This window comes from Erythrolamprus reginae, chromosome 1 (genome assembly GCF_031021105.1).
Source record: "Erythrolamprus reginae isolate rEryReg1 chromosome 1, rEryReg1.hap1, whole genome shotgun sequence".
NCBI lineage: Eukaryota > Metazoa > Chordata > Lepidosauria > Squamata > Dipsadidae > Erythrolamprus > Erythrolamprus reginae.
In genome coordinates this window covers 232,637,140-232,661,414 of record NC_091950.1, presented here as the reverse complement: position 1 = coordinate 232,661,414, position 24,275 = coordinate 232,637,140, and the positions used below count along the sequence as shown (strand labels likewise).

Sequence of the window (24,275 nt, the reverse complement as noted above, 5' to 3'; positions counted from 1 at the left end):
AAATTTAACCACAAAGAATGGGACACATTATTAAATTGACCACATTAGGAAGACAGGTACTATAGAGAAACATATTCTTAAATTCTATGGACCATTCCCAAAATAAGTTTATAAACAAGGTATAGAAAGCATGGGCTATGGAATTCTTTCTAACTCCTTAATAGCAATAGTCTACGGAGAGGGGTGGCATACAAATCTAAATAATAATAATAATAATAATAATAATAATAATAATAATAATAACAACAACAACAACAACAACAACAACAATGCCTGAATATGTGACCAGGAGGAAGAAGAGCTTAGAAGAATTGGCAGAAGCTGATCACTTGCCCAACTAACTCTCCCCTAGAGATGCACTTTTTCTTGTTTTGCAACACGTAGCCAATATTATATTATATTATAATATGATTATTAGTACAGTATTATCTTATATTATATTATGTTAACGGTATTATCTTATATTATATTATAACCTGTATTTTAACTTTAGCTTTCTGTTGCTGAATTCTCTTGACATATCAAATTTGGTTCTGCTCTCTTGAGTTTTCAGATAATTATTCTATTGATGGAGGGAGTCACAAACGCCTTCATATACTTGCTTACCCATAGTCCATTGGTCTAGAAAGAATAATAGTAATCATATATAATAAAAAGCTATACTGATGCATGATTTAACACATTTCTAATGCTTTCTAATGTGTAAGCTGCTAAAGAACTGGTTATTATTGACAGGTAACTAATAAGAGAGATGATGTAGCAGGCATAATAGTTCCTCTATTAGAGTTGAAGGAATACTTGCACCAGTGCATTTGAAGTAAATGATGAATCATAAGGAAATTACCTCCCTTCATAACATCCTCTGGTATAGGAAAAATGATTATATTTTATATGAAGTTATCCACTGCTTCCTCGTGTCATATTAAAAAAACCACCACATTGCTAATCAATATCATTGAGATTATTCTTCCTGTTATTTTTCTCAAAGTCTGCAACAAGCAATGTCTAATTTTATATATCCCACCATTTCACACCAACTTCATAATTGTGAGAAAAACCTTGCTGGATAGTTCCAACATCTGTGCAAAAGAAGACAGATACCTGTACAGTATTACGAAAGCTATGATTTCTGAATGCTCTTCCTCCCTTTAATCTATTTTTACTTGCTCTCTGAGGTTGAAACCTTCCCCCTCTTGCCTTGAAAAAGATTCCTCAAATTCTTCCCTGAGTTATTTTTAATTTCTGTACTTAAATGCTGAATACTGTAGGTTTCTTCCAAATTGCTATAATTTTACTGCTTTTAGTAAGTATCTAAATTGAAAGCCTATATTCTGAAAAAATAATTTAATACTTAAGACCGCCTTTATTATGATTATTATTATTATTATTATTATTATTATTATTATTGTTGTTGTTGTTGTTGTTGTTGTTGTTGTTGCAGTTATATGTGGCTCGTTCCAAAGCAGACTCAGAGCGGCTAACAAATGCGATAAATACAATAATATTAAAATACAATCACAAATACATAATAAAATCAGTAATAACAATAAATAATTACTTTTTAAAAAACCATACACACACAGTAGCCAATCTAATTACCCAGAAACAGCCAAAATAATAACAATAGCTTCCAGGATATATATAAAAATCCAATTAATAATAAATAAATAAGACACATATATGGTGGGGTGGGTGGGGATACAAAAAACCAAGCTATACTTCTTTAAACTCAGCCATGGCACTTTCCATATTCTGTCTAAGGAGGAAAACTGCTTGGCCTCACCAATGGCTGGCCCTTCTTTCCTTTGTTGCCAGGTTTTCCAATCAAGATGCCAGGCATCTGATTTAATGTAGAGTTCTCCTTGTCTGAAAGGGGCCACAGCTTTCAATGTTTTTACAGCCAAAGAGCATGATTACATGTTTTGTGTAAGAAGGAAGACATCTAAAAATATATATGAATGCAAAAAACAACAACAAAAAGGCCATCAATTGAACTATATACAAAGGAAGCAAACCTGTTGGCAGCATATGAAGGTAGAATATTCAAAGCGAAAGTGTTTAACATACTACTCCCCTTTAAATAAATAAACATATACTACAGTTAAAATATTCATTGTTTCTTCTCTCAACAGTATTTTTCAAATGTGTCAGGCTTTCTTTTCATTTGCTGTATTTTACTTATATACATGGAAACTTTATGTCAGTCATTATTGACCCTCATTACAATTGATTACAATTTCCCTCAGCCCAGCTAGAGTGGCTGAAAATAAGGAATGCTGAATTTTATATTTCAGCATCACTTCAACCTTGAATTAAGGTAGCCAGAAGCATACAGATGGGGCATGTGGAACCTTTGCCATGGAAGCAGCTTTCTCTTGATCACTATAGCAGCAGAAATCTTGACCTAGCACTACTAACCTGATAATGATGCCAATACTCTAAGGAGAGAGCTTATTTGTGCCATTTCACTAATTGCAATTTCAAATCTCTATGCCAATAGACTGAACTGTGAAACTGACCACAACGTAGCTACTCGCCTAGGAGACAAAAGGATCAGTATGTTTTTGGTTATTTTTATTCATCATTTTAAAGGCAGTTCTAGCCTAAATTTAAAAAGAAAAATGCATGAAAATGTTTCTCCACAAAGTACCCAATTCTATATGCATCTTGTTATATGATATGAATTCATAAATGCGTATTGTAACACTTTTAGAGCTGTGAAGTACTTTAAATATTCACAAAAATAAAAAAAATAACTGCATCCTGATCTGCCTGTTATTGAAGAAATCATATCAGGATCTGGGTTTTTAAAGTACCTACATATTTCTGTGTAGTTATTTTTTGCTTCTTGCACAATTTTTTGAAGTTGCAGATTGTTCATTCTCTAGTAGCTACTGTATATCAAAGGCATATTTTTAATAAGTCAAAGATGCTGAAAAATTCCAGTGACTAAACTTCTCTTAATCAACAGGAGTTGCCTTTACTTGTACAAGTTTGCAATTATGTTATAGGTTCTCTAAAGGCCTTAATTAAGTCTGTGATTATAGCCAGTGAGCAGTTTCTTAATAGTAATATAATTATGTTACCAAATAAGGAAGGGATTACAGTGATCCCTCGAGTATCGCGAGGGTTACGTTCCAAGACCCCTCGCGATACTCGATTTTTCGCGATATAGTGGTGCGGAAGTAAAAACACCATCTGCGCATGCGCGCCCTTTTTCCATGGCCGCGCATGCGCAGATGGTGGAGTTTGCGTGGGTGGTGGGGAAGACCCAGGGAAGGTTTCTTCGGCCGCCCAGCAGCTGATCTCCTCGGCAGCGCGGCAGCAGCGAGGAGCCGAAGATCGGGGTTTCCCCGCCGCCCACGCAAAGGGGAAACCCCGATCTTCGGCTCCTCGCCGCTTGTCCGCCGCTTGCCCGCCCGCCGCTTGCCCGCCCGCCGCTTGCCCGCCCGCCGCTTGCCCGCCCGCCGCTTGCCCGCCCGCCGCTTGCCCGCCCGCCAGCCGCTTGTCCGCCGCCCGCCCGCTGCTCATCCACCCGCCGCTCGCCTGCCCGCCGCTCGGTGCACGAGAGAGGGAAAGGGAGAAAAAGGGAGAAAGAGAAAGAGAGAGAAGGAAAGAAAGAAAGAGATGAGAAAGGAAGGAAGAGAGCGAGAGAGAGGAAGAAAGAGAGAGAGAGAAGAGTGGAGTATTTTTTAATTAATATTTTCTGAAAAATCGTGATATAGCGTTTCGCGAAGATCGAGATCGCGAAAATCGAGGGATCACTGTATACCAGAACTGGTTCCTATGCATCCCAACCATGTCAATTTATGTTCTGAAAGCTTTAATGCCTTACAACTAAACTGTCACAGATTTTGATAAAAAACATGATGAGAAACGTAGGTAAAAAAGAGTTCAGTGATCATCTAAGAAAAATTAAGAGAATATTTCTACTAAAAAGGCACAAAATAGAATATAAATCTGGAAACAATTCCTGAAAGGGAAAACATATCTCCTTTTGAAAATGAGCAGAAGATATTTTGCTGAGTCACTCTTGCACATTTGGGATTATAGAGCTGTAGAACAGGAGAAATCTTAACTGTCAGCAATGATGCACACAGCCAGTTTTAGATGTCATGAATGGACATCAGTTGTTACTTATTTAATTCATTCTCGTAACTTTAGTACAAAGGAAGGAACATTTTCTTGAATATCCAATAGGATGCCAAAACAATCTTACTGGCTGGAAGGTCAGGGTGGTACTTTATGAGCCAGTGCAACTCATACAGAGTAGTGGGAGGAACCATAAACTTCCCAAAAGGTATGTCACTGCATTCTGGACCAATTGTAGCTTCTGGATGGTCTTCAAGGGCTGCCCCATATAGAACGTATTGCAATAAGTATAAGTCAAATGAACGTTAGTTGTTAGCTGACATGTTCGTTCTAATTGCTTGGCTGGAGCATCCACATGTGGGTATTGACTTCCGTTGCTAGGACACTGAGTTGTAACAATTTCCTGGTCACGCCCCTCTGCTTAGCTGACTCCTCCAGGTTTTTTTTGTGTGTGTATGATAACAAAAACAGGCAAGGAAACCAAGATAACCACTCTGGCCATTTGACTGCCAAACCACTAACTCGGGAGGGAGTGGATGCTCCAGCCAAGCAACTAGAATGGATGTGTCAGGTAAGAACCAACGCTCATTCTCAGTGGCAACTGGCTGGAACATCCACATGTGGGATATGTCTAAGTGAAGACCCCCATGGGTAGGGAACCTCTCGGGCAACAGTGGGTGGGGTGGAAACTATCTGCTGCAGGACCCTCCTGCCAAAGGAACCTCAACAGAAGCATAAACATCAATCTTGTAGTGACACACAAAAGGAGAGGGGATTATTATTAGTATTATTTATTAGACTTGGATGCCGCCCTTCTCCGAGGACCCGGAGCGGGATGACCAGGTAGCTGCTCTACAGATGTCAACAATAGAGGTGGACCAGGCAGCCAAAGTAGCTTCACTCCTCGTAGAATGAACAGTAATACGTCCTGATAGGGGAGTAGCATTCATCTGGTAGGCTGTAACAATATAAACCCTCAGCAAACACCCAATAGAAGACAGGGTAAAACTTTTAAGTGTCAAACTATTTTACTGAACAGTAGAACCTGTTTGATTAAACAGGTTTGGTTAAAGCTTTGACTCTGGCATTAGGCAACTTTTTAATAACTGCCTAATCAAGTTTTATACAAAAGTGTACTTGCAAAGCAGAACACATGTCTAATTTGCTATACAGAAGAAATATAAGCAGCTTCCTATCCTCATGTTGTCCTCTAAATGAAGTGACATTAAACTTGGTATCAAACTTGGTAACTTTGTGACAAAAAGGTATACTGTAGTATCCTAGCATCTTTTGAGGAATCTGAATTTTTTACTCTTACTTTTATGCTTTCGTTCTTTATTATGCTTGTTACTTGTTGCAGTTAAATTCTTGGCAGTTTACAGAATAATCCAAAACATTAATTATCTATAATATAACAACAGTATAAAAACAATCATATAACAAAACACATAAAAACTGCAAAACAATTAGAAAATAAATGGGTAACAAAAATCACAATGCAAATACTCTTCTAAATAACTCAGTTTTAAGCATGCATAAGTTAAGAAACCACAGTACAGATATATAGATTGGCTCCAAGTTGTCAAAGGAGTGAGACAAGGATATATATTTTCCCCTTATTTTTCAATATATATGTGGAATTCATATAGAAGGAAGCTGGATTGGAAGAAGATTAATGTAGTTTTAAAACTGGAGGAAGCAATATCAATGACCTGTCCTATGGCAATGCTATTCTGATGGCTGAAAATGCAAATGAACTGCAAGCTGTAGTAATAAAAAGGTACACAGTGAAAAAAAATGGGGTTAAAATTAAATACAAAGATCAAGCTAATGACAACAAATACAATTGGCCTTACAAATGACAGGTACTTAAATCTTTTAGGATTGATTATCAAAGGAGCCACATAATAACTCTTGCTAGAAATAATAAAGATATTGAAAATGCTATTCAGATGCCAGATACTTTGTCTATTCTTAAGATCAGAATCACTAAGGGACTGATACTATATAGAAGTGAAAATTGGACTCTGAAAACTTTTGAACTTTGATTTTGAAGAAGACTCCTGAATATTCCATAAATGGCCATGACAATATCTACCAATGGATCATAGGACAAATAAAACCTTTGATCACTCAAGGCATAAATGATGAGGCTCCAATTATTGTATTTTGGATACATTGTGAAAGGGAGTTTCTATTTCCATAAGATGGAAATATGGTCAGATGTCCTGTTGGCAGAATCAGCACTCTATTAAATAGGATGATAGCTGGTAGTTGGCACACAGAGTAATTTGATTGCGTATACCTTATCTGATCTTGAGAAAGAAACTTACTTTAGACTAGGCTTCAATAAACCTGTTGTGTAGCTAAACATTCTAATCAAGCCTCACTTCCCTATAATTCTTATTCTAAAATATGTTAAACACAGCATTTCTCTTCCATATCTGTGGGATCTATAACCAAGATGCAATGAATTAAATTCTCTGAATATTTCAGTACCTAAATCATAATACAGTAAATCATACCAGTGCAAATCTTCAGCCATAATATTATGGCATTGCAACTGACATGCAGGACAAAAGAATATATCAGCCCCATCTGAATCACATAGCCTTTCACTTTTGTATACGCCACAGAATTGGATATGAGATTCTGATATTTCTAATGATAACAAGAGGCCAGTTCTCAACCATTCAAGGGTCCACACTGAAATGCAACCGAGGCTCCTCCTTAGTTTGATGGGTTTTTAATGCTTTGTTTGATCATTCACCACAATTTTAGTTTCCAGAAAATTTTCCTTAATATGTGCTGTCTATATGAAGAAAGGTTTCTCCTCCTTATTTAAATAATAATTGAGGGGGTGCACATTTTATATATGTTGAGAAGAATAGAAGACGCTGTGGAAAACAAATGAATTGGAATACTATTGGAAAGTATATGTTTTTGCATTGAAAGGATTGTTTGTCCTCTATTTTTTTTAGTGAGAAATGTTTGCTTTGGTTCCTCCTTTCTTGTTCAGATCCATCCTGTTTTCTATCTTACTCCCCTGCCATTTATTTTTCCTTTTTTAGAGTAGCTATTCCTTCACCTCCCCCTTTTTCCATCTTATTTCTCCTTAATCACATTGACATATAAATAAATGCTGGCAACGTTTTGTATTCATGCAGCTATAAATAAAAGTTCTACATGCATTTTTAGTTGCTACAGGTGTCAAGGTTCCAAATAGTATCCAAAATTAAATCAGAGTCTGAGTCAAAGTATTCCTCAAAGTCTCAATTTATTATTAGAACCATGTTTGTACATCTGGGTGAAACTCAAATCTGAAATCTCCCTTCCAACTCTGGTATTCTTCTATCTTTCATTTCCTCCGATACATTAACATTGGATTTTGAATTAAATAGTGCATCATTAAATTTGTCTGAAACATCTTGGAATTCTTTTTGTCTTTTTTATTCTGTTTCTATTATTCTTTGGACTCAGCAACAAGAAAAAATTAAGAAGTGGAAAGCCCTATCTTAGAAATAGAATGCCAGTTATTTCAGGCATCTTAAAATATCTAACTACTTCAGACAGTAAAACAAATAGCTGCTAGTGAAGCTTTTGATAAGTTTAAAGTGGTTGGTGTGGATGGAATTTGAAGAAATTAAAAACTGAATTCTGGAGAAAATAACAAAGTTATTCTGTTTCATAAAACTTTGAAGTCACAGTATTAATGAGCCTTGGTGGTTAGAGTGCAGTGGTTAGAGTGCACTACTGCAAGCTGCTTCTGCTGAAGTTCACCAGTTCAAATCTCACCTGGCTCAAGGTTGGCTCAGCCTTCCAATCTTCCAAGGTGGGTAAAATGAGGACCCAGATTGTTGGGGGAAATATGCTGACTCTGTAAACTGCTTAGAGAGGGCTGTAAAGCATTTTGAAGCGGTATATAAGTGCTATTGCTATTGCTAATTATTGCTATGTAAAAGAAACAGTAAAATAGATACCAAATAAATAATACTAAAAGAAAATGACTCTGAATGTAAGAAACTGTGTGTCCCTCCCAAAGGCAAAATAGCCAGAAACAACAACAAAACACCCACAAATGAATAGGGTTATTCTGGGCACAGTACAAGAAAAACAAACAATTAACAAAGAAAAATAATCATACAACATGAAAAGAAGCAACTCAAAATAAAGTAGTTATTAAAGAGAATAACTGGACAATCAAAAGGTGACTCCACTCAACTAGACCTAAAAGTCTTGGGGGGGGGGAGAACAGGACTCAATTGGTTTTTTTTAAAGGTAAGCAGGGTTGGAGCCTGTTTTGTTTTTCTCTTTTTTTGTCTGTGAAGGGGCTAAAAACCATTCAAGAGCAGAGGTAGCCATTGATAAGGAATGAATTCTGTGTAGGTCAATATTAAAGTGAGGAAAACTGGAGCATGCTGTCCATATGGGAATTAATCGGGCAGGCAGAGGTTGGTGGGATCAGGCAGTCCTGCAAGTACTGGTGTCACATGGGCTTAATGAGCTACTCTCATAACTATCTGCACAGCTATATTCTGGACCAATTAAAGCTTCTGGACAGTTGAAGGGCAGCCCACATAGAATGTATTGACCATGCTGAGTTCTCTTCCATAGTGAGTTGGCCATGTCCATGTCCATGTGGTGGCCACGGAGAGCTGGCCATGGTGAGATGGCAGCAGGAACTTGGCCATGGAGAATTGTCCCCTTCAGATCCTCCCAGCCTCCAAACATTGGGAAAGAATGGCTCAATGGCTTCATTTGGATTTTCAATGACTTCACATATGGCAGATATGTATGGTCTCTATGGATGTACAAAGAAAAAGAACAATACCAGAGCAACAACAATATTAACTAAGTAATAAATGCTAATTAAAAACATTTGCCTGTAAAATAATGTATCCTATATGTAAAATTAATTAACCTTCCATTTACAAGTACTTTGTAACAAACATTTCTCTCTCACAGAAACATCTCTGATCCAGGGAAACATGTTCCCCTGTCACAAAAACTCCCACCTTTCCTGTAATCTACAGAAGTAAAATCCATAGAAAAGGAAAAAATGCAGTAAGAATGTGAAAGTAAATCATAAAATAAGAAAACTAGGAAACACTTATTAAACACCCTTAGGACAAATATAGATGTTTTTAAAATTAAAAAAAATATTATATATATATATATATATATATATATATATATATATATATATATATATACACACACACACATACATACATACACATACACACACACACACACACATATATATGTTAGTTCATCTAATCTTACTAATAACTGAGCAATTCACATTAACTGAAGTTATTTGACAAATACCTATTAGCTTCAGCAAAATGGTATTTCACTGGAATGCAAGTAGTTGTTGGGAAATTTCAGCAACATGGAGGAATTTTAAGTAGAACTTGATCTACTTGGGGAGATTGAAAGAACAACAAAAAGGACTCATGCAATCTACTTTGGGAAAAGACAGGCTCAATATTAACTTCCTTTTGTGACAAGGTAGCCTGAAGGTCAAACAGTCTATTATATTAAAATGCTTTTCAATTTAATATGACTTCTTTAAAAATAGTCAGCATGCATTGCAAAGGGAGTAGATTCAGAATCACCCCATGAGAGTTTCTTATCTCTCTTAAACTCTGAACAGAACACCTCTTTTGTCACTGACCAAGTCGGGTATGGAACTGCTGTCTACTTAGATTAATGGACTAGCTTACAAAAGTAGATTTGGGGTGGTTCCGCACACATGTTGCTGATGGTTTCTGGAAATTAAAATTAATTATTTTTGTTAGTTTTTTACTGTTGAAAATCTGGCACGTGTGTACTTTCTTTCTTCATTGCAATTATCCTCCGGTATTGTGAGGATGACTGCTTGAAGCAGGAAGGCTGCTCTGCTCCTGGTTTATAAAAAGAATCTTCGCAAACTGACTTCTCAGATATTTTGTGACTCCAGTTTCATAATTCTATGAATGTCCATGAATTCCAGTTACCCTTCAATGTCATTTTAGTTACAAAAGTGAGGTTTGATAAAATTCTGTCCACTTACATACTACTACTATTACTACTACTACTACTACTACTACTACTACGCCAATAATAATAATAATAATAATAATAATAATAATAATAATAATAATAATACTAAAAATAACAACAACAACAATTAGATTTGTATGCCGCCCCTCTCCGGAGACCCGGAGCAGTTCACAACAACAAAACAGTACAAATCCAATGGATAAAACAATTAAAAACCCTTAATATAAAAAAAACAATCATACGTCTCCTACAAACCATACATAAAGTGGAAACGGCCCAGGGGAATCAATTTCCCCATGCTGGCGACAGAGGTGGGTTTTAAGGAGTTTGAGAAAGGCAAGGAGGGTGAGGGCAATCCTAATCTCCGGGGGGAGTTGATTCCAGAGGGTCGGGGCTGCCACAGAGAAGGAGAGACAAAAAAAGGGGAGCTCCTCACTCTTGAAGAAGGTTGTGGTTGCCTTCCCCTCCAGATGCAATTGCTAATACTCATTAAGTTTATCCATTTAAGTTTATGCTTACAGTTGTATTGCTCTTCTCGTTACCTGTAATATTTTTTAGTTTTGATTTTTATTTGCTGTTTTTTTAATGGCAGTGATGGGTTTATTTTCTGGTGTTTTTCACAAAAAGGCCTAGATTTTTATTTGTAAGCTGTCAATAATTGCTAAAGCAGGGGTCCCCAAACTTTTCAACTTTAAGACTTGTGGACTTCTAGCTATGCTGGCTGTAGAATTCTGGAAGTCCACAAGTCTTAAAGTTGACAAGTTTGAAGATCTCTGTGCTAACGAATCAAGTGGCCTCAAAATTGGATGGATGCATGGATAAATAAAAAAAAAAAAATTACAGCCATTTTAATAATAGTGAAATTATGTTATGAAAATATAATATAGAATATAAAATACAATAAATAAAAAGTAATAGCAAGCAACAATGTGTGTGTGTGTGTGTGTGTGTGTGTGTGTGTATGTAAAATATAGAAAATACCATTAACATTCTCAGTTCACCTACATTATCTGCAAGCAGATTCTTATCTGCTTCCAGTAAAGAGTTACTAACTACTACCTATTGGTTGTGTGAATTTTTGTAGCTCAGATGTCAATAAGAGGTAACCTTATTGTAAAAGTAACTTGGTTAAAGAGTTCAATAATGTGTTTATGGACACATTATTATGGAGCCATACGTTTTCGGTTAACCTGTACCCCATTGCTTCAACAAGGGAAGATATTTTAATGTGTGAGATAAAGGCAGATAAAAAATTATATTTTTATAAATTATATTGTCACTCAGGACCTAGGCAAATAGGAAAAATAAGTGACAGGAATTGCCTATTTGGAAATGCTAACAGTCTGGGAGAAGGGGGTTGTGAAGGGAGGGAAGTAGATATAGAAGGAAGGGGGATAGGGAAAAGAAGGGGGGGGATAGAGAAGCGAAAACCAGCGTTAGAGCTGGGTCTTTCATGATTTGCGGCCTGTAGTTTGAGCTCGTAGTTGGTGTGTTTTACCCTAAGGCTTTATCGATATGTTTTGAATGTAGTTTTTAGTGCCAATATATATAGTTCATTTAGGGGTTTATTTTCTTTGTAAAGTTGGAGTTCGTGTCGATCGATGTTTACAGTTTGTTGTTTCAATTTGATGTTATGATTTGTGATGTAAATTGCTATTTTTTCAAGTTGTTTTTGTTGGATATTTTTCTTGATGAATAATTTTTAGATAATTCCTTTTTTTTAACCAGAGGTACCATTGGATTCCCTAAAATTGGTCTGTGGGATTAAAAGAGCTGAATGGAGGGAAATAATGGGTTTAACATTAACTTAAATCATAGATTTAAAGAATCTGCTCTTCAGACCACTGAGAAAGCTCAGAGGTTGTTCAAGACTATAAAAAATGGAATTCTAATTTATATGAAAAATATTTGTGGTTGCCTTCATTTGGGAACTTATTGTTCTGTTGTCTTAGATTATTTAAAAAAGGAAATGAAGTTTGAGCATTAGGATTGATATATCTAGAGTGCTAAGCGTTGCCTAAAGCATTTGAACAATACGTTTCTCAAAATATACTCTGTGAGAAAAACCCTTATCTAATCCTTAAAGCAATTGTGGCAGTTGGCTGCTTCAGAGGCACTGTTTGTGCATGCATGGATAGTCAGCACTTCTGCCAAATTCTTCCAGAGGATGTGGCTTTGAGGAGGGGCAGTGTGAAAATAGGCGTTGATTGCTTACCTGAACGCCTCTTCTCGTACGGTGAGTGGGTACAGCAGTCACATGGGTTGCTCCTGTCCAATCCGTTGGAACTGAGCCTAGTATTAAAAAAGACTGCTGGATCCGCCCCTTCCCCAGAATTCGCGAATCCGTAGACTAGGCTCAGTAGTGAAGCTCTTTAATGTTCAACTCTCATGTGTTATAAGAAATTAGAATAGAAGGTAAAGAAGACCACACAAGGGAGGGAAGTGACTGCTGTACCCACTCACCGTACGAGAAGAGGCGTTCAGGTAAGCAATCAACGCCTATTCTCCGTACTGAAGGAGTGGGTCCAGCAGTCACATGGGACATACCCAAGAGATAGGTCCCTAGGGTGGGAGTACATTGCTATCGTGAGAGATAACGGATTGGAGTACTCTTCTTCCGAAGGCAGCGTCTGCTGATGCGTACGAATCAATCTTGTAGTGTTTTATAAAGGAATTTGGCGAGGCCCAAGTGGCTGCTTTGCAGACTTCTTCCAACGGAGCCTGAGTCGCCCAAGCGGCAGATGTGGCAGCACTTCTGGTGGAATGCGCTGTAATATTCCTTGGAATGGAGAGGGAAGCTGTCTCGTAGGCCTTTGAGATGGCCCCTCTGATCCAACGACCTATTACTGTGGAAGACACTCTGGATCCCAAGGATCTGGGATGGTAGGCTATGAAGAGTGCTTCAGATCTCCGGATGGATCTTGTGCGTTGGATATAAATCTTTAGCGCTCTAGTGAGATCTAGAGTGTGCCATCTAATCGCCAGGGGATGCTCTCGTTGGAGACAGAAAGAAGGTAAAACGATATCCTGAGATCTGTGGAACATGGAACTGACCTTGGGTAGAAAGGTGGGGTCCAGCCGCAGAACCACCTTATCCTGATGAAACTGACAGAGGTCCTGTCTGATAGAAAGGGCTGCCAACTCAGATATGCGTCGGGCGGAAGTAATCGCCACCAGGAATGCTACCTTGAAGGATAGGTACCTGAGGGACGCAGAGTTCAGGGGTTCGTAAGGTGCTTGAGTAAGAGAGTGGAGAACCCGTGGCAAGTCCCAGGTTGGATATCTGTGGATTTTAGAAGGCCTGAGATTGGCCACTCCTCTTAGAAATTCTTGGATTTCTGGAAGGGAGCGTAGGGGCTGCCTGCGAGGCCCCGCCAAGACGGAAGAGATAGCGGCCAGATGGCGGCGGATGGTGCTGGTAGAGAGACCTTGGTGGAAACCTTTCATAAGGAAGGCGATTATCCTGTGTATGGGAAGACACAGGGGGGATAAGCCCTCCTGCGAGCACCACTGATGAAATTTGGACCAAGTATGGTCGTAGATCCGATTGGTAGACCCCCTTCTAGATTTCAGAATGATTTCCACTGTGTCTGGGTCATACCCTCGCAGGTCTAAGTCCCTCCGGATAACAGCCAGGCGGTGAGGTGGAACCACTCTGGATCCGGATGGAAGGAGGCCCCCTGCCGCAACATATCCTCCGAAGCGGGGAGTCGCCAGGGGTCCTGGACGGACAGTTGTTGAAGGTCCGCGAACCAGGGCCTGCGAGGCCAGTGAGGGGCAATCAGGATTACACGTGCTTTCTCCAGGAGGATTTTGTTGATCACGTCTGGCAGAATTGGAATTGGAGGGAAGGCATACAGTAGGCCTGGAGGCCAAGGACTCCTGAGGGCATTGACTGCCTCCGCTCCCGGAGACGGGAACCTGGAGATGAAGCGGGGAAGCTGGGTATTGTCTCTGGTCGCGAATAGATCCAACACTGGATGGCCGAACCTGAGGCAGATTTGGTGGAACAGTGACTGATGGAGATTCCACTCGCCTGGATCTATGGTGGCTCGTGAGAGCCAGTCCGCTTGGACGTTGAGGCTCCCCGAGATGTGATCGGCTAGAAGCGATTGGAGATTTTTCTCTGCCCAAAGACCCAACTTCAGGGCCTCCCTCATGAGGGCCTTGGATCTTGTGCCTCCCTGTCTGCAAATATGGCTTTTGGTGGCTATATTGTCGGTGAGAATCAGCACATGTTGGTTGGATATGTGAGGTTGGAATTGCTTTAGAGCTAGAGACACGGCTCTTAATTCTAGCCAATTGATGGGCTTGGAAGCCTCCTCCGGTGACCATGTGCCCTGAGCTAAAAGACCTTGGGCGTGGGCTCCCCAGCCCCAGAGGCTGGCATCTGTGGTGACTACAAACTGGTCGGGACACCGGAAGGGGGATCCCTTGTCTAGGGCTGGAGAAGTCCACCACTTGAGGGATCTGCGAACCGTCGGTGGGATGGTGATGCGTCGGTTCGAGTTGCTGTGGCCTGATCTCTGAAATGGTAATAGTAGCCATTGAAGTTCCCTGGCGTGAAGGCGGGCCCAGGGAACAATACCAATACATGACACCATCTTACCCAAAAGGGAGGATAGGGTGACAATGGAGGCCGATTGCTGGGGCAGGATGCGAGCAATGAGATCCAAAATGCTGCGTTTTCTCTCATTGGAGAGAAAAACCTGGGATATTTCGGAATTAATGATAGTCCCCAGATGCAGGATGGAAGTGGATGGATCAAGATGACTCTTGTTAAGGTTTATGGAAAAACCATGGTTCTGTAGAACCGACATGGTAGAGGAGAGGTCTGCAGCTACACCAGCTCTGGAATTACCATGAATTAAAATGTCATCTAAATAACATAAAATATGAATGGGAGAGGCCCGGATATGAGCCGCCAAGGATCCCAAGAGTTTAGTGAAAACCCTGGGAGCTGAGGAGAGCCCAAAAGGCATAGCCCTATACTGAAAATGCCTGCCTTGAAAGGCAAAGCGCAGAAATCTCCTATGGACCTTGGCAATGGGGATATGGAGGTAGGCCTCAGTGAGATCTAGAGACACCATAAAGTCTCCTCGATGAAGAGCTGATAAAATGGAAGATAGGGAGTGCATTTTGAATTTTCTATATTTAATGAAGCGGTTTAATTTCTTTAGGTCCAAGATGGCTCTCCAGCCTCCAGAAGTCTTAGGGACCATGAAGAGGATGGAATAGAAGCCTAAACCTCTCTGGAGAGAGGGGACCGGTTGAATAGCTCTAATAGTCAACAAATGAGAAATAGCCTCCTCCATTCGAATACGAGATGGAGAGGAACTGGGAGAGGGACAAGAAATAAAACGGTTAGGGGGAGAAGAAATAAACTCTAACCTTAGGCCCCTTTCCACTGTGTCAATGACCCAGGGGTCCTTACAAGAGCGGTGCCAGGCGGAAGAGAACCAGGCTAGGCGACCGCCTATAGGCAGGTGAGAAAACTTACCATCTGGTTCTTTTGGAAGTTCTGGTAGTAGAGGATCCTCTCTGATAGCGGGACCCTCTGCCCCTGGTGGTTCTAGCTTGGGATCGAAAGCGAGGGGAATACTGACCTGGGCTCTTGTGAAATGCGAAGCTTTGATCCTGCTGACGCCCGGTGCGCCGAAAGGACTGCGGTTTCGGGGCCTTCTTGGTGGTAGGTCCCAAGACCTTTTTCTTGTCTGCGTTTTCCGTAAGGAGAGGGTCCAGAAGATCTCCGAAGAGGAGGTTACGTTTCAGTGGACCCATAGCTAACTGCCATTTCTGTCTTACCCCCGCCTGCCAAGGGCGGAGCCATAGAAGCCTTCTGGCCGTTGTGGAGGCTGCTACTGATCTGGCTGCAAATCTGGAAGATTGGAGAGTAGCATCTGCTATATATTGGGCAGCTGCGAAAATTTTGTTGAAATCCTGTTGGCCCCGTAAGTCATCTGGAGGCAGGTGTAGTTGGAGCTGACGAAGCCATAAGAGCATAGCTCTGGAAAAGAAGGATGCCGCTGCAGCACTCTTAATGGCCCATGAGTCTGCAAGGAGACTTCTTTTGAGCATTTGTTCAAGTCGTTTGTCCTCTGGCCGGAGGACCTCCTCTGCCTCGCCAGGCATGGCAGCCGTTGAGTGGAGCGTCTTCACTGGTTCATCTGGCCTGGGACATGTTAGGAGTTCCTCATAGGAGGGGGAGAGCTTGTAGAGCTTCTTGTCCTTGGGAGTGGGAGTGAAGCCTATGGTTGGGTGGTCCCACTGTTTAAGCAAGGCATCCTTAAACAACTTGGGCATAGGAATTACCTCATTGTCTTCCTGTTCCTCCATGAAGTAAGGAAGATTTTCCTCTGGGGGGTCTGTGGAAGGAGTAGCTTGCTTCTCTTGCCCGGCTAGCCCCGTGGATACTCTAGCTTTTAGCAGGAGAGATTTGAAAAGCTGCGAAGGGAAAATAGCAGCTGGGGCTGGAATCTTAATCTGAGATTCCTCATCCTCCGACAGACGCTGAAAGGGGTCATCATCCTCTTCTGCATCCACGTCCTCATCCTCTTCCTGAGAGGAGTCAGAGACCTCCATGACTGGGGCTCTGTAGGAAGGAGAAGAACTCACGGGACGGGAGGAGCGAGGGGGAGGATGAGACAGAGGAGGTACATTTAAAGATGAGAGTCTAGCATCAATAGTGTTAGTCAGAATAGTCAAGATAGACTGAAACTCCGGTGGCAAGGAAGAAATATCAGCCGGAAAAGCCTGAGGATCCCTGAGGCCCTGAACAGGTTCTGGCTGGGGGAAATCCTCGGTAATATCTGGCTCCTCTGGACCTAAACCCCATAGGTTAGGTTGGGGTGGATTTAGGTTTGGCTCATCCAGGGATAGCACAGGTACCCCAGAGGGAGGCAGGTTAGAGGCCTCCGGGGGGGTAGGGTTGATATGCACTTGGGCCTGCACCTTAAAACGTTTGGCTGATTTATCATGTATTTTTTGTAGGGCTAGGTCCCTTCTCTTCTCAGCCCTAGTGGGCTTGGCTAAAGACTGAGAGCCTGAGGAAGAGGAGGAAGAGGCCTGGGGAAGCTCAGAAGGATTACCAGTAGGCCTAACCTCTTTGGAACCTTTGGTAGTGCCTCTCTTGGGAAGGGAAGCCATAGTCTGAGCAATTACAGAAGACAAGGCTTGAGCCAAAAAATAGGGGAGAGAAGAATTATTTTGTGGAATTCCCAAGAGGATAGGTGACCCTGCTCCTAGGCCCAGGAGCAGCTGCGCCTTAAGAGGCAATCCTGGGCGATACCAAGAGTTCTTGTCCTTAAGTGCAGCGTGGCAGGCCTCACTAACTTAACTTTAAGAAAAACCAAGGCACACTGGTTGGAGGCCACTTCCGTGGAGAATAGGCCCGAGGGAACTCAAAGCGACGACTCCAGGGTCAGGCGGCGGGCTGTAGGCACTAATGGCCAACCCCTTAGGGCAGAACCGAAAGTGCAACTTACTGGGCGTCAGAGCCTTGGCGCCAAAATAACTGCTCCGTTATTTGCAATAGGAGCGACTAAGCCCGGGAGACAAAACAAGTCCCACACCGCGGGAGGTAAATAGCCCTTAATTAGTTGAAAAAAAATAAAGCTTGCTCACGGCAGGACCTCCAAGGCCGGAATTAACAAACCGGCCGCGGCTACAGCACGAAGGGAAAAACCGCAAATGGCTGAGCCGCTAACTTCTCCCCCAACTCAAAGCCCTGTAGGGCTGAGAAAAAAAAAAAAAAACTGCCGGCAAGCTGAGTAATGGGAAAATCTTACTTGCTATTGAAGAGAGATCGAAGGGAAGGTGTTTTATCGAGAGGAACGAGCATTCACACACATCCGAGGATGCGAACTGAGCGAATTCTGGGGAAGGGGCGGATCCAGCAGTCTTTTTTAATACTAGGCTCAGTTCCAACGGATTGGACAGGAGCAACCCATGTGACTGCTGGACCCACTCCTTCAGTACGGAGAAAAACCAAACCCTCTTTCAAATATTCTTCACCACCTAACCCAATCTTTAATGCCACCTCAACTGCTTTTCATGAAATAAAATGACTGGTCCAAAATACATGTCATTGGCCACATGGCACATGGAAGGGGTTGTTCACTGGTGAGCAATTTGGAAACATTAAGGTTTAATTTTGCACAAATACACAAACACACACTGCAATTAAAAACAAAAATAACAGTTAAGTTAGGTACATTAGTGAACACCAAAGGAAGTGCATTATAAGCATTAATAGATATGGGTGCCAGATATTATCTCTAAGCATCATGTTGAAGATATCAAGCATATGATACCATTCCATTACTGTTTGTACTTAATGAGAAAGTTGATGGAGCCCTATGAACTGCTTATTGTAGATATTCGATAAACAGTGGAATTCTATCATTTTAAACTGTTTTTTAACACAATTAGGCATGGGGATTTTTTTCCATCTTAAGCAAAAAGACTTATTATAGAAAATCTGGGAGTTCTTCATATTTAATTCTAATAATTTATAGAATATATTTTCACAGAAAACAGGATCTAGGAAAACAGAAAACAAGGTATAGAAAATGTATATTATATTTGTGCATAGCATTTTAATTTAATTGAAACTGTCATTGTCCAGTTTCAAATTAAGAGTCAACACCACAAAAAATTGACAATACTGATTTGTTGGTTTAAGGAAATAATATATTGTTTTTTATTTCCCCCAAAATCTAATTTGGTATGAATCCCGCTTATGGGAAGTTAGTGGACAGCCTATCAAAATTATACAGAGTAATAAAAAGGTGCATGTGGGAACAAAACTTAGAAGTGAGTTAGTTAATGTCAACTATATCCCAGTATGATAGTGCAAAACAGGTATCTTAAAAACATAGAAAACAAGAAAACAATGAATCATTAAAATTATTTTTATTATATTTATGATTAAAGGGCAAAGTATAAAAAGCAAAACTAAGATAGCAAGATACCATAATGTGAAAAGGCAGAAGAATAAGTAACAATCATTTTAGAAATTAATGTGAAACAACTTAAGAAAAAAAGATCAGGGCTGCTAGACAATTAATCATCTTGCAGCAATATAATAGTGACAGCAAGAAATTTGGCAGCCCTTCTACAAATGTTTCCTGAGCTGTCAGCTAAAAGGAAGCAAGTGATCTCTTCTAATCCTTGTACGACATTGAATCAGATGAAGGTTATTAATTCAATATGCTGTGTTTTAAAAAAAAATCTCTAGTGGACATTGGCAAATTCATGCTGCAACATTTCAAAGGATAATTGGAGAAAGGCATATTATAATATTGGGCCAGGGTAATGGATCCTAATTGGGATAGAAAAAAACAGTGCTTTCTAAGTGTTTTGAATAAGACAGTTGTGTGAAACAGATCTCTGGCATACCATTTTTGTAGGGTAAAAATTAATCTATCCTGAATAACTGTACTCTTTAAGTTTTAGAAATCAATCCTGCATGGCTATATTCTAAGTCTTAAAAATCAAGACTTAGATCAAGAACCATGGACTTTCTCTGCAAAGGGAAACAAAATGATCCATTTGATCTTCTTTAATTATGAGTCTATTGATCCTATTTCCTCTGTTAAACATCGGCACTCTTTCTAGGCAGTAGTGGGTTCTAAAACCCTTTGCTACCAGTTTGTCCATGTGCTCATGACCCTTCTGCGCAGCAGCAATCCGGGCGGATGGGCGGAGCCTCCCGCTAATACCGGTTCTTAGAACCGTGCTGAACAGGGAGCAATCCACAGCTGTTTCTAGGTATGGAATCTTATATCTAAGGCACAGATCTTGATGCAGTGTAAGAAATTATTCAATAAACTTTGTTCATTGAAAAACTTTGGAAAATTTAAATACACCTATCACTATTTAAACATAATCTCAGTGATATTTAAAGGGACACAACCATGACTAATATCACCATCAGTAATATTGAAAGGGGTACCACCACCAAAGAACTTCAAAAAGCCTGACCATGAAAAACAGATTACTTTTAATCTATTCATTATTTACTAACTACATTAATGATGTTTTTCCTAATAGTTAGGTAGGTAGGTTGTTTACTTACTTACTTACTTATTTATTGGTTCTATATGCTGCCCCTCTCCGAAGATTCGGGGCGGCTTACAACATATAGAAAAAAACAATAGAAATAGCCTAAATCCAATTTTAAGGTTAAAACTATCTAATCTAAAACTCAAATTTCTTAAAAATTAATTACTTCCATTCAATCAAACATACATTACATTCTTCAGCCAGGGGAGTAAAGTCCTCAGGCCTGTCAGCACGAAGTTCTTACAGAAGGCGAGGATGGTGGGGGCGGTACGAATATTCAATGGTATTGAAAGCTGTTGAGAGGTCAAGAAGCATCAGGATAGAGGATTGACCCTTATCCCGGGCCCGCCAGAGATTATCCGTCAGCACAACCAAAGCAGTTTCCATGCTGTAGCCGGGCCTGACTGTTGAGGCCCCAGATAATCGGCTTCATCCAAGGACCGTTGGAACTGGAGTGACACCACCTTCTCAATAACCTTCCCTGTAAAGGGAAGGCTGGAGACAGGATGATAGATGTTTAGAACAGCTGGGTCCAGGGAAAGCTTTTTGAGGAAGGGGTGTACAACTGCTTCCTTGCAGAGAGCCAGAAGGGACCTCTCCCTCAAAGAAGTGTTGATAATTTCCTGGACCCAGCCCCCTGTCACCTCCCTGCTGGCCGAAACCAGCCAGAAGGGATACAAGTCCATTAAACAAGTGGCAGAGCTCACAGCTCCTATGGCCCTGTCCACTTCATCAGGTGTCACCAAGAAGTCAAACTTCTCCCACACAGCAGGACTAAGACAGGTCCCTGTCACCTCGACTGACTCATTGCCAGCTGACACCGTGTTCCAACTGGAGTCAAGGTCTGTTCGGATCTGAGTGATTTTATCTGTGAAAAACTTATTGAAATCCTCAGTACTACCCTGCAAAGATTAATTAATTCCCCCCTGATTAGGAGTGAGTGAGTCACTCTAAACAGGGCAGTTGGGTGGGATTCCGCAGATGCAATCAAGGCAACATGATACACGCATCTTATCACTTTGAGCACCATATTATAAGTCTCAATGCGAGACTTGCAAGTGTTCGATCAAATTCAGATTTACTTTTCCTCCAATGCTTCTCTAGACGTCTCTTCCGGTGTTTCATCCCCTGGAGTTCCTCGGGAAACCAGGGAGATCTCCAGGGTCTACTGCCACAGAGAGGTCACAAAGGTGCAATCCAGCTAGAGCCCCTGCTGCAGCCTATTCCAGGCGACAACAAGGGACTGCAGAATTGTGTATAAGCGAATCTGGTAAAATCCCAAGTGCCCTCTGAAGGCCCTCTGGGTCCATCAAGTACCTGGGGTGGAACCACATAATCAGTTCTGCCTCTCTGTGGGGAAGGATTGGAGCCTTAAAATCAAGCCGTAGCAGAAAATGATTTGACCATGAGAAAGGCAAGGTATCTGAGCCCCTTAAATTCAGATCATTACTCAACTGCTATGAGAGGAATACCATGTCAGGACTCTAAAATACTTGGGTCAGGTCCATGGTTGCCAGGTTGGCCACGAACGCCTGTGCCAATCCAGATGATTTACCGAGCGATGGTAGATTTAAGTCCCCCAAGACAATAAGTCTGGGGAACTCAACCATCAGCCTGGCTATGTCCTCGAGTAGCACAGGCAGAGCTGTTGACATGCAGCTGGGAGGCAGGTACATGAGAAACAAGCCCACCTGAACCCCTAGATCCAACTTCATAAAGAGCGACTCATAACCTGCTATCTCAGGAACAGTGAGCCTGTGTAGGTTGATGGTCTTCTTGGTTCTAATAGCCACTCCTCCCCCCCCTTCCCTGGGGTTGCGGCTGGTGCTACACCCGAAACCCAGCTGGACACATTTCAGAAAGAGGAACTCCTCCCTCTAGGCCCAGCCAGATTGGTTCACCGAGGAACTCCGGGTATTGAAACGCCAGAAGAGACGTCTGGAGAAGCGATGGAGGAAAATCAAATCTGAGTCTGATCGAACACTTGTAACAGCTCACATTAAGATTTACAAAGTGGCGCTCAAAGAGGCAAAATGTGTATCATGCTGCCTTGATTGCATCAGCGGAATTCCACCCAGCCTTAGGCTGTTAGACTTGATGAAGATAAGTAAAAATAGAATTTACCTGCTAGATTATTATATAAAAGATACAATATGAAGAAAACTGGATGAAAATATACTTGAATCTGTCCCTAAATGTAAGTAACTATGGCTTGTACTCCCATTAGCTGGAGTGGAAATAGTTCAAAGTAATGGTTCACAACTTTTGGGGGGTGGGGTGGAGGTTGATAACACAGTACTCAGGGATTTTCTCACAAATACTTATCCTGAGAGAAGGGTCTGTATCAGTGATGAAATCTACTTACCTTCCCTACTGGTTCGGAAGTGCGTGCTTTGCGCACGCTTGCACCAATATCATGTACAGTTTGTCACCCTTTACGCATGGGCAGAAGGCTTTACATAAGAGCAGAGGTTTAAAAACAAGAAAATGGTGATGCCCAATTGGAGCCTTGCACTGTTCCGAACCATCAGCGGCTGCTACTACCGGTACACTCAAACCGGGCGGAATCGTTATAATTTCACCCGTGGAGTTTGTCAATGACTGCAATGGAAGAGGTAACCTTAAGCAATTATATTGACAGAATATTCTATGCCAATGTTCAACCTTCTGAATTGATGTTTTCTATCCACTCTATTAATCTTTGTCTTTATTTCTGCATGGATTAGAATTCTTTCAAGCTGGTCTGTAATAATTAACTATTAATTATTTTAAGACTACTGAACCATTTGGGAACCAAGAAGTATTCTTGGGTGTGAAAATGTTGCTGACATTCCAATTTTATATTTTAAAACTTGTACAACAAACTTATAATTATATAACTAGGAAGTCCAAGTGAATATTTATGGTCACATACTGTATGTGACCATAAAGCCCTTCATGGCATCGGACCAGAATATCTCCGGGACCGCCTTCTGCTGCATGAATCCCAGCGACTGATTAGGTCCCACAGAGTTGGCCTTCTCTGGGTCCTGTCGACGAAACAATGTCGTCTGGTGGGACCCAGGGGAAGAGCCTTCTCTTTGGCGGCCCTGACCCTCTGGAATCAACTCCCCCCAGAGATTAGGACTGCCCCCACCCTCCTTGCCTTTTGCAAACTCCACCTCTGTCGCCAAGCATGGGGAAATTGATTCCCCTGGACCGTTTTCGCTTTGTGTATGGTTTGTATGATATGCATGATTGTTTTTTATATTAAGTGTTTTAAAGTGTTTTTAAAGTATTGGATTTGTATTGTTCTTATTGTGAGCTGCTCCGAGTCTGTGGAGAGGGGCGGCATACAAATCTAATAAATAAATAATAAATAAATAGTAAGTGGTCCTCATGCAATAAAACATAGGCAAAGAGAGAGGGAGAATAACTGTAAATAGAATTAATCTGACAGCAGAGCAGTCAGAGTGGTTTGATCTCTTCCTCAGCTGCAGCTTAATGAAATAACTAATAGGCAAAAAATGGTATAAGAAGGATTAATGATTAGTAATATATTTATAGTTTTATATATTGAAAAAGACCCATGCATTCTTCTCATTGAGAGTATAGAGATAGCTTACCTAAGCAAGCTGGCAAATCAATGATTCAGCAATTACAGCCAATTCAAAACCTCAGTGTCACAAAATAGAAAAAGCAAAAACAGAAAAGCAATAGCAGTTTAATTATTTTCCCTATCCTTAGGGGGAAAAAAGTTTGCTGAGATATTGAAGCTGCATGACGTATATTCACTGAAATGTTGCCAGAAGAAAATAGGATTAGATTTCAAGGAAAAAACCACCAGACTCTGCTTTCATACATAGTCTTATCTTTTCCTAATAGAAGGAGAACCAATTTGGTTGAAAAATGCAAATATATAAAATTTATTTATTTATTTATTATTTAGATTTGTATGCCGCCCCTCTCCGCAGACTCGGGGCGGCTCACAGCAAAATACAACAAATCATGACAAATCCAAATAAATTTAAAAGATTTAAAAAGATTTAAAAAGAACCCCATTTACTAACATACACACACACAAACATACC

The 24,275-nt window shown here is 40.7% G+C and overlaps 1 protein-coding gene across 2 annotated transcripts in view; it reads right to left on the bottom strand.

The window, feature by feature from the left end:
- The window catches only part of COMMD1 (copper metabolism domain containing 1), a 103,285-nt gene that overhangs the window by 17,588 nt on the left and 61,422 nt on the right, over nucleotides 1–24,275 (bottom strand). The window lies entirely within an intron of this gene.